An 11,422-nucleotide genomic window follows, 5' to 3' on the forward strand; every position below is an offset into this window, starting at 1 on the left:
TGCATAATGTTGGATCATGAATCAGATTTTTATTTATCACACTAGACTATAGAAGCAATCAAAATTCAGAGTCCACTGTAAATTACTATTAACAGGAGAAGTACAACAGGTTTTCATATTTCAAAAAGGACTGGGTTACTCAAGGGTAACTGTTTAGTCATTGTTTTAAGAAATCTGGACAGTTGATGAATCTATTTTCATTTGGGGGTAATGTTTTACAATGTTAGAGTGAGAACTGTCTTATATCACACTGGAACTATGACCATTCACTTTTTATATATGGATAAAGGAAGATAGAACGGACGATACCTCGCTTACCAAAAAAGAAAGCATACTCAGAATACACGTGATTGTGGAAGACAGTTGGTATTACCTGGGTCTAACTTGGAAAGAGAAGGTTTTGAAATATTTGGTGATAATGATATCTGACATAATCCAGAAAGCAATAAAACTTTCCTCAGGCCTCCCAGGAGGGAAGTCGCCTGTGGGGACTTGGGGATTTGAGGGATGTTCATGACTGTGTTCAGCGAGTGGGGTGTTACATCAGGTGTGAACTCCCAGTTGGCAAAGAAGATCAGTCCATGCAGCTGCTGTGTCTGATCTCCAGTGGAAATGAGTGCCTGAATTAAATATATTTTCTGCTAAACCAAATATTTTAAGATTTTTTTTCCTGTTGAAAGTAATACCTAAGTCATTATGACATTTTTTTTTCTATTTCCACTTGATCTATATTATCACATTGGTATCTGAGTGTATCTATTAATACTGAACTATTTAAAGCAAATGTATATGGCACACCAAACAATTACCTGCCACCACTATCTCCCCCCACCCCATCACAGTGATTGAAAGCATTTGCACATAATGAATTTCAAAGCACAGCTCAAAGGAATGTAATGACTTCTAGGAATATACTTTTGAAGGAGTAGCTACAGAGACTAAAAAAATTTAAGCATATCCATTAAAAACATTCCACTTTTACACAAATAAAGGGGTTTATAACATGGCGAAGACATCTTGCTATTGTTTACTACAGAACTTTTTCCTTTAAAATTCTTTTCATTAAAAAATAAATGTATGGGGGCACCTGGGTGGCTCAGTCGTTTGGACGTCTGACTTTGGCTCAGGTCACGATCTCACAGTTTGTGAGTTCAAGCCCCGCGTCGGGCTCTGTGCCGACAGCTCGGAGCCTGGAGCCTACCTACCTGCCTCGGATTCTGTGTCTCCCTCTCTCTCTGCCCCTCCCCAACTCACACTCTGTCTCTCAAAAATAAATAAACATTAAAAAATAACAATAAATGTATGAACCATAAAAGGAGTAAGGGCACACTAAAACATTTAAATTCACATTACAATAATTTTTTCCTTATTGTTACTTGACTATTGATGATTTTCATTTTAGAATATTAGTTGATATTTATAATATGAAAATTTAGTAAATAAAAAGTAGTTATAATAAATGTTTCCATCTTAGGACTATACTTCCTATCAAATTTATTTTATTAAAGATTTTCCTGTTTGGTTTAATAACTTGTTTCATGATCTCAATATACACTATTTCATGTTTTAGCAATTCTCTAGTGTCCAGGAAATTCTTCCCCTAAATACCTAATTTTTACAAGCAAGGCTCTTAATGTCCAGCTTCCCTGTGTTATAGCAATATCTTAAGGTTTTGCTATAGAGTAACCAGCACTTAGATTGGGCCTATCGGTAATTTCTCTTCTTCCATTATTCAAGAATAATGATTGACTAATTCTTTATTTATTCATGATTGATTCTTTCTTCTTCCGCCCAATGCCCCATTCTTTCACTCAAAGAATTATTATTTTCTTTATCCTGAACTTTGTTAAGTTAAGCAAGTCCCATATGACTTTGCTACTTCCCAGATTCAATTATATTCTAAAAATATTCAGTGTCTCTTTGTTTCCTCGTATCTCTCAAATTTCATACATTATGATTCACTAGAGGCATTCAACCTAACCCTTCCCATCCATTTTATACCATAATCGTACATCTCCATCATTACTATCTTTTCAATTCTCTTTTCAACATGGTGTCTTTTCTTTACAAGATACTATACACCTATGATCCCTGGGAAAATATAGAGCGTAAAATGTCTGCCAACCATAAAAGAAGTGAGCAGGGTGTTGGAAGTAGGGAATGGGAAAGAACTTTGGGGGGTTTTGTTTTTGTTTTTTAAATACCCACAACCACCCATTTTGGAGTCAAATGATTATTCATAGAAGTGGGGAAGGGGAAAGAGATTTTCTGGTTTCGGTTTTGGTTTTTTAAATACCTACAACCACCCATTTGGGAGTCAAACGATTATTCTCATATTATACAATTTTTTTTATAGGCTCAGAAAGTAAAAGAGCTTGATCAACTCATACAAGTAACAAATGACAGCGTAGGGACGTGAAATAAAATCTTCTAAATTCTGGTTCCCATTGTCTTCTCCCTAGACGGCACCTCCGCCTTCTGTGGACAAATAGATTTCATGTCTCTTGGTTGCTGGTGTTTTGTAGCATGCAGTTACTCAGTTATCTTAGCTCCAAAGGTCATATAACAAGCAGAAACTTGGCTGCCTTTGAGGTAAGGTCAGATGCCACTTGAAGGACAAGCTGTTTGCTGACAGGGTATCAGTTTCCATGTTTGGACCTGCTGTGTGTGGAACCTGAATTCTGAGACCTTTCTAACAGAGCTCTTGTATTCCAGGAAAGGATCAAGTTGGAACACCATCCTGATGGAAGCTCGTCCATATGTCTGATTGTAGATGAGAATGACAGAAGTCTTGGGGGTTCATAAGAGGACTAGGAGGGAATTCAGAATATTTCGACCTTTAAAAGACTGCCAAAAACGCTTGTGGCTCCTCTGAGCCTGCCTTAGCACAAATCACTCTCAGAAATTCCATAACTGCTTTTCCTTTTCTTTTTTTTCAAATTTTTTAACATTTTATTTATTTTTGAGAGACAGAGACAGAGCACAAGCAGGGGAGGGGCAGAGAGAGGGAGACAGAAGCTGAAGCAGGCTCCACGCTCCGAGCTACCAGCACAGAGCCTGACGTGGGGCTTGAACCCACGAACTGAGAGATCATGACCTGAGCCAAAGTCAGATGCTTAACTGACCGAGCCACCCAGGTGCCCCTATAATTGCCTTTCCATATATGACAAAATTCCAAAATATTAACAAATATTACTACATGAAAATAATGAAAATCTGCATATTGATAAAGTCAAAAGACAAATAGTAAGCTCGGAAACATACTGCATTTCATACCAAAAACAAAGAATTAAATCCTTAATATACAAGTAGCTCCCCTAAAAATGGGTAGGAACATAAATAGGTAATTCACAATAAAATGAATACAAAGAATGCTTAAACATGTAGAAGGACGTTCAACTTCAGTAAGAAAGCAGATACCTTGAATTTGCTAATACCAAACTATTGTCTCCTTTCCAACCATGCCTTGCATTCCACACACTTTTGTTTGTTTGTTTGTTTGTTTTAACCTTGTTTATTCCATTCCTCTGCCCAACCCACTTTGCCACATATGTCTTTCTGGAAAGATTGTTTTTTAACATTAAAGATAATCACTGTCTCTTCTCTGGAGTCTTCACAGATGCTTTCCCTGGTATAATTAGTTGTTCACTCATGTGTCTTCCCTCGGCACATTAAATGTACTAGTAGGAAAGTATTAAAACATAATGTATTACATTGTGTTGTCGTCCATGGGATGCGTTTTTGCGTTTTTAACTCCTCTATCAGGAACAGGCATCTTGTTTTAGTCTTCTTTCATTCCTGGCACTTGGGCATGCTAAATGAGACACAGAAGGAACTCAGTCAATGTTTGTTAAATACGTAAATGGATAAATGAATGAAAGTTCGAACGCAAAATAAATAAGTAAATAAACGAGAACTATACTGATCTCCTAGTTGGGCTGTTTCAAGAATTTCCATGTGAAAGAGCTTGAGATAGGAGATAACAGGTGTCTGTTGGATTTAGCAAGTGGGTGTCACTGCCAGCTGCCACGTAGCAGTTTCTGACCTAGGATGGATGGAAAAGCCCAGAGGATTCAAGGGTACTTAGGAAACAAAGATATGGACAGAGCGCTCTAGCCACCCCTTTGAGGAATCTGGCTGTGAAGAGAAGGTAAGCAATCAAGTAGGTTAAAAGAAGGCACGGAGACAAGGGAGTGTTTTTCACCGTTAACATTTCAAGGTTAGAGAGACTACAGTGCAAAAGCTGGGGGAGGGACGTTCAGTGTTCGGTAATAGAGGTTAGGGAATTTGGATCAACCTCTCTCGGAGAATTAGAAAAGTCAGACCAGGGGCGCCTGGGTGGCTTGGTCGGTTAAGCGTCTGACTTCGGCTCAGGTCATGATCTCACGGTCTGTGAGTTCGAGCCCCGCGTCCGGCTCTGTGCTGACGGCTCGGAGCCTGGAGCCTGCTTCCGATTCTGTGTCTCCCTCTCTCTCTGACCCTCCCCCATTCATGCTCTGTCTCTCTCTGTCTCAAAAATAAATAAACGTTAAAAAAAAAATTAAAAAAAAAAAAGAAAAGTCAGACCAAAATAATCTTCCTAAAGAGCTAACAAAGCAGGAAGCATTATGAGACCAAGATCTGATAGAAGGTGGAAACCCAGAAAGGCGATCCTAGCTTTTCCACTAAGGATGTCCACTGATTCTGGGAGAACGAGAGGATGAGAGACCAGAGGGGAATTTTGCTCAAGTCTCACAACTTGGGTCACACAAAAGAGAGTCCAGGTACCATCAAAGCCCAGAATATCTGGTAACTACTCGGTCTTTGGGAGGGAATTAAAAGGACAGCTTCTCAGGAGTAAGAGACATTCAGGTAAACTGCCCTTCTGGGTGCTGACTCCCTTATTGGATGAAGGGTTCTGGAATTGCTAAGTCACCTGCCAGAAACAGACCTAAATTTTCTCTGGAGGAATGCAGCATCATTCTAAGCGTCATGTTATTTCTATCAGTTTTTAAATAACATCTCAAGCATTCAGTCAAAATAAGCATACAATCAAGGACAAATCATGAACAAAGTCCAAGAGAAACAGACAAGGAACAAAGATTAAATGAAAATCAGATAATGGAGTTATCAGAAATAGACTGGTAAATAACTATCCTCAATATTTTCAAGGAGATAACAGATAAGAAGGAGAATTAGGATTGAGAATTATGGCAGAGAACAGGAAATTAAAAATAGAAATTTCAAAACTGAAAAATACAATAATCACAGTTAAGATCTCAATGAATGGGTGTAAAGTCCTTTCAAAAACATTTTTTAATGTTTATTTATTTTTGAGAGAGAGAGAGAGAGAGCCAGAGAGAGCGAGAACACAACCAGGGGAGGGGCAGAGAGAGACGGAGACACAGCATCTGAAGCAGGCTCCAGACTCTGAGCTGTCAGCACAGAGCCCGATGCGCGGCTCAAACCCACGAACCTTGAATTCTGACTTGAGAACTGCTTAATAGACTGAGCCACCCAATCGCCCCTCAGCGAATGGGTTTAAAAGTGCTTTAGACACAGCTGAAGAGAGAATGGGTAAATCAGCAGATGGTTAAAACAAAATATCCAGAATGAAACACGGAGAGACAGAAGGATCAAAAGCACAGAGAAGAGGCAAGAAACATCTAAGATATAAATGACATCTAAGATATAAATAAACATCTAAGATATAAATGACATCTAAGATATAAATAAACATCTAAGATATAAATGAGAAAGCCTAGTAGAAATTTCCTGGATCCCAGAAAAAAAAGAGACAATGGATTAAAACCAACATTTGAGAATTTTCCAAAATTAACATAAGTTATCAAGCCATATGGCCAAGAACTCTTACAGATCTCAAGTAGGATATATACAAAAAATACCACATCTAGACACAGTAAAACTAAGGGCAAAAAAATTTCTTAAAAAGCAGATGGAAAAGTCATATTATTTTGAAAGGAAAAATTATTCAAGTGAGATCTGACTTCTCAACAGAAATAATGAAAGCCAAAAGACTATAGAACAATATTTTCAGAAAGGACCTAAAATGCTACCACCAGTCAAAATATCTTCGAAGAATGAAAGTGAAGTGTAAGCAGTTTCAGGTAAGCAAAAACAGAGGTATTTACCAAAAGGTGATTTTTAGGCAGAAGGTAAATGATTACGGATAGAAACTCTATGGGGCGCCTGGGTGCCTCAGCCAGTTAAGCCTCTGGCTCAGAGCATAGGGCTCTGGGACTGACAGCTCGGAGCCTGGAGCCTGTTTCAGATTCTGTCTCCACCTCTCTCTGCCCCTCCCCCACTCATGCTCTGTCTCTCTCTCTCTCTCTCTTTCTCAAAAATAAATAAATGTTAAAAAGACTTTTTTTTTAAAAAAGAAACTCTACGATAAGGGAAGAAATAAAAAGGTAAATATGTGGCTGAATAAGTCATAATTAATGTCCAGAACAACAATAATGTGTAAATTAGAAAGGAAGACCATGAACACTTTGTCTGGAAAGGTAGCAAAAATACAAAGTGACATTAGAACTTTATATGTCAAGGATGTTTTTATCCCTAGCTTACCTCCCTAAATAATAAAAAAGGAATATATAATGACTAAACAAATAGAGGGGGAAAAACAGAATAATTTTTTTAAAAATCCACCCCCCCAACGGGGCCCCTGGGTGGCTCATTTGGTTAAACATCCGACTTCCTTTCAGGTCAGGATCTCAGGTTTGTGAGTTTGAGCCCCATATTGGGCTCTGTGCAGACAGCTCAGAGCCTGGAGCCTGCTTAAGATCTATGTCTCCCTCTCTCTCTCTCTGCCCCTTCCCCGCTTGTGCTCTGTCTCTCTCTCTCAAAAACAAATTAAGAAAAAAAAAAAAGGAATTGTTAAAATAAAATCAGCACCCCCCCAATAAAAAGAAAGAGGAAACAAGTATACAATTGATACAAATATAAAGCAAATAGTGAGATGGGGGATTTAAGTAAATAATAACAACCATCACATTAAATATAAGTGCAGAAACATTGAAAGTAAAAAGATAGAGAAAGATACTCTGTGCAAACACTGACCAAAATAGAGCCAATATAGCAATATTAATGTTAAAACAGACTTTAAGGAAAAGGTCATTAGTAGAGCTAAAGGGAGAATAATAACAACAAATTGAATTCACCAAGAAAATATAACAATCCTATGTTCTGGGTGTATATACAATGCTAGTATAATAAAGCCACAAAATATATAAGGCAAAAAGTTAACGGAATTAAAGAAGAAATAGACAAATTCCCACTCAAAATCCCCCACTGGGAAATCTTTAACATGTCTCTTTCACTAAATGATAGAATAAGCGCATAAAGAAAGTACTATCCCACCAGCTGTATTTTTTACAAAAACCAGAGAGAGGTTGAATGTATGTGAGAGCAGGGGAGGACCTTTCTATGGCCGCTTTCTTAAATATGCCTAAATTTCCTTTCGTGGCTTTCCTAAATATGCCTGCCTATCACATTTCCACATATTTTATTTTTTGTTCTCTATTACTTGAATGCCCTAGTCTTCTTCAACTGGTGAGTTCTCATTCACTTTTTTTTTTTAAAGCCTCAATTCAAATATGATTTCCCTGTGATTTCTCTCTTCTGGGCTTTTACAGGACCTGAATTATATTATGGCACATGTCATTTTGCAAAGTAGGATTTATTTAGATCTCGCACCATGCACTCTTCGAAGGAAGGCATTGTGGCGTATGGGTAGATACATATAGCATAGTTCTTGATTTTTATAAAGTTTATTCTGTTTATTGAATTACTTGCCAAGACACAATCCTTATCTTTTTTTTTCTCCCTTCTTACCTCTATTTTAAAAGTAAACATCTCTCCTGCAAAATGCTCCATTCATAGTCTTGTTTAAAGTATTTTAGACTCCTGAAAGTGTACCACCAGCTATGCTTATAGAATTCTTAGAAATTCTTAGAAACATGGAGGCACAGTGAATAGCTGGAAATCCCTGGCCACACCATGAATATCAAGGTTATAGTCCAAACACCAGTCAGTATGGAGAGTGAAGGATGGATAATCAGAAAACTGGTTAACTGTACCATTTGAAAGGGTCAATTATCAAGACTTAAAACTTAGTAAGGCCTCTTGCTTTTGGAAGAAAACATTAATTAATTAGGATTAATAATACTTCAGAATGTATTTTCAAGGTCTGAAACGTGGCCTAGTTTGTCAGCGGCTCTGAATGCAACTTGGTCTTGCAATGTTAGTCCACGGAGAAGCAAATAGTCCTTTGGGGTCAACTCATTCAGGAACATTCCAGGCAGGAAACGAGCTATTTGGTCTGAGAAATTGATGGTGGTCCTATGTTCTTTGGGAATGGCCGAGGGAAACAATGAAAACAAACAGTGCGTTACGATACGGCATCTTCACTATTTTTTCAACTTAAACCCATTTGTAATTATTAACAGCTTATGTGTGGCTTTTGATTTCTTTTTATTTTTATTTTGGGGGGCGGTTAGGCAATGATTTCTTTTTTTTTATTGTTTTATTTTTTATATATAATTTGTTGTCCAGTTGGCTAACATACATTGTATACAGTGTGCTCTTGGCTTCGGGGGGTAAATCCCCACGATTCATCGCTTCCATACAACGCCCCGTGCTCATCCCAACAAGTGCCCTTCTCAGTGCCCAGCTCTGTGTGGTTTTTTAAAATGTATTTTCTCTGCTGTACCTCCTCACTCAATCCTCAGGTTAGTACACTTTCAGATTTGTAATTGTGCTCAAAAAGTTCGACGGGACAAATGAAAGAGTAAATGAACATCTCACCCTACACTACTATTAAAGATCTTGACTCTAAACCATAAAAATGGAAGGATGAATGTTTTCCAAAAAAAAAAAAAAAAAGTTCTAATGTCACTAAATGGGACATGAACTTTTGTTCCTAACTTTATTTTGGAATGCTTTTTACTTCCTCTGGTCCAAATTTTGAACTTGACAGGTTTCAAGGCCCACTCTTAAGTACTCACCCCCAAAATGGCCAGCTTCCTTTGTGTGTGAATTTGTGCCAGTTTCCTTCTCTCAAACGTTTCAGAGTCTTTCAACAGCCTCTCCTTTCTCCAGAACTTTCCTCAACACAATCCCTTAGTAGCCTGACACTTCTCTACCAATCACAGTTGTCTCCATTAAAATTTTATCTTTCTTTGTCAAGAGCTTGCCGTTCCTTCCTTATTTATTATTAAAGTTTTAAATATCCAAAGGAAAACTGATTAATAATTTCTCAGAACTAAAAAATCTGAGACTGAGAAAAAATAGACTCCAACGTGTTTATCTTCCTAAGACTTGTGAAATATAATCCCAATTGCAAAATGGAACAGCTCTTCACAATTCATACTGTCCAGACATCAGGGTATAATCTTTTAGTACAATAAATAGAAAATTCATTTTCCTGATTGGTGTGTAAACATTAGGCTCCTTTTCTTTTTTGTGCTGCAGGAGATATACCAAGCTATTTGTCTTTTTAAGCTTTGCAAATGTAAAACATATTAATATAGGTTACCTTAGTCCATTACAAATTCACCTCACTGTCTATTAACATATCTCAACTCTAACTCAATGGCACTTCTACCTGTATTATTCATTTTTCATTATCCCATAATCCAGGGCTCTCTGCTGAGACTCTATAAAACACAACTATTAAGGCCAAACTCAGGGATATCTGTCTGTTGGGACATGGATTAGACCATCAAGTTATTTCAGCAGGCTAGACCAAGTGCCACTCAATTGTAGTGTGAATCTCCTGCCAGTGCCCATTCTAGCCACAGCCCATGATTAAAAAGTTCCGTATTCATGTCAGATCGCCTCTAGCCCCAACTCGAATTAACTCACCGAGGTACTGTGCATGTTCAGTTTCTTAACCAAGGAACTGGCAGCCTAGGTATCCTCCTGTATATTTTCATCCAAATGAAGCTTTACAAACCTGAATTTCTCTAAAGGGAGTGCACGCTGAGCTGAAGAAAAAAAAAAAAAAATCTCCTGTTTTATCAGTCTCCGGTCAGCACATCATCTGTCAAAATCAATTGCGTTTCTTACCTTTCTCCTTGTTAAGGATTCTAGCAAAATATGTATGAGGTGAAGGCACAGAACAAACATGGTGGCCTAAAAATGTCTAGAGTTTTAAAGCCGGCTCAGGGTCAGGGCAGAAAGCAAGCCATGGGCTACAGGTTTTGAGTTACTGGGGTTTAGCAGCACACTTTTAAAAATGTCCGTAAGTCAGAAAAACCTAACTGTCCAACAATCAGGGATGTGTTAAATAGATCCTAATGCATTCGTTCACTGGAATGCTATGTGATCATTAAAACTGATGATAAGAGCGTATTTTTATTGACTTGGGAGACAAGCAAGACAATTACAGAATCTTTTATTTGTTGTGTGTCTGTAACGAAACTAAGGGAGATTGTTAGGGGTGATTATTTCCAGGTTCGAAGTTTTCAGGTCATTTTATTATTTATGTTTTCTGTGTTATTGTTTTCATTTTTATTTTTATTACTTGTTAGGGACATTTAAACTTCTGCTTCCAGCCATGATGGGGGAAGAGGGGCCAGATTTCCCCTCCTTATTTACTATATATATATATATATATATATAGTAATATATAAAAATATATATACATTTAATGTTCATTTTTGAGAGAGAGGGAGAGGCTGGGGAGGGGCAGAGAGAGGGGGACACAGAATCCGAAGCAGGCTCCAGGCTCTGAGCCATCAGCACAGAGCCTGATGCAGGGCTCAAACCCACAAACTGCGAGGTCATGACCTGAGTCGAAGTCAGATGCTCAACCGACTGAGCCACCCAGGCAGCCCCACCCCTCCCCTCCCTATTTACTTTAAGTACCTGAAAAATATATGCAACTGTGGTTTTCAGGCCTTGGACAGCAGGCAGTGTGGGACGCTCATCGTTGAGCCAAGGAAGACAAGTGAGGTGCGCTTGGCAAAGTCTCAGCTGACCGCCTAGAGTGATTTTCTAGGCTGCGGCCTAGAGAAGGGGGGGCCTGAGCTGAGTACGGCAGTATCTCTGAGTTGAGGAGACCAAGTTGACAATTTGAGGAGTACAAGGTGGCTAGAATTATCGTGGCAGACTGCCAGAGAGAAGAGCACAGAGAGCTGCTGGGATCTGCTGGCACCTTCAGCTCAGCAGGAGTTAGCACTGGCTGTGAGGAAGCTACTAGAAGTCAGGAAAAGAGTCACCAGAAAGGAGAGGAGTCACACCAAGATGGAAATTGTTCTTGCTCTCAACAGCCAGAGTGGAAAAACCTCACAATGTACAGGTACTGGTTTTAGTACTGAACGCTAGTTTGAAGACTGCTCTCATCTTGCCTATCAAAGCTTAAAAGCAAGATTCAGAAGGACCCGTCTGTTTCTACACACCTGAACTACATCTCAAGACA

Source organism: Panthera onca, chromosome B2 (genome assembly GCF_046562875.1).
Source record: "Panthera onca isolate mPanOnc1 chromosome B2, mPanOnc1 haplotype 2, whole genome shotgun sequence".
Taxonomy (NCBI): Eukaryota; Metazoa; Chordata; class Mammalia; order Carnivora; family Felidae; genus Panthera; species Panthera onca.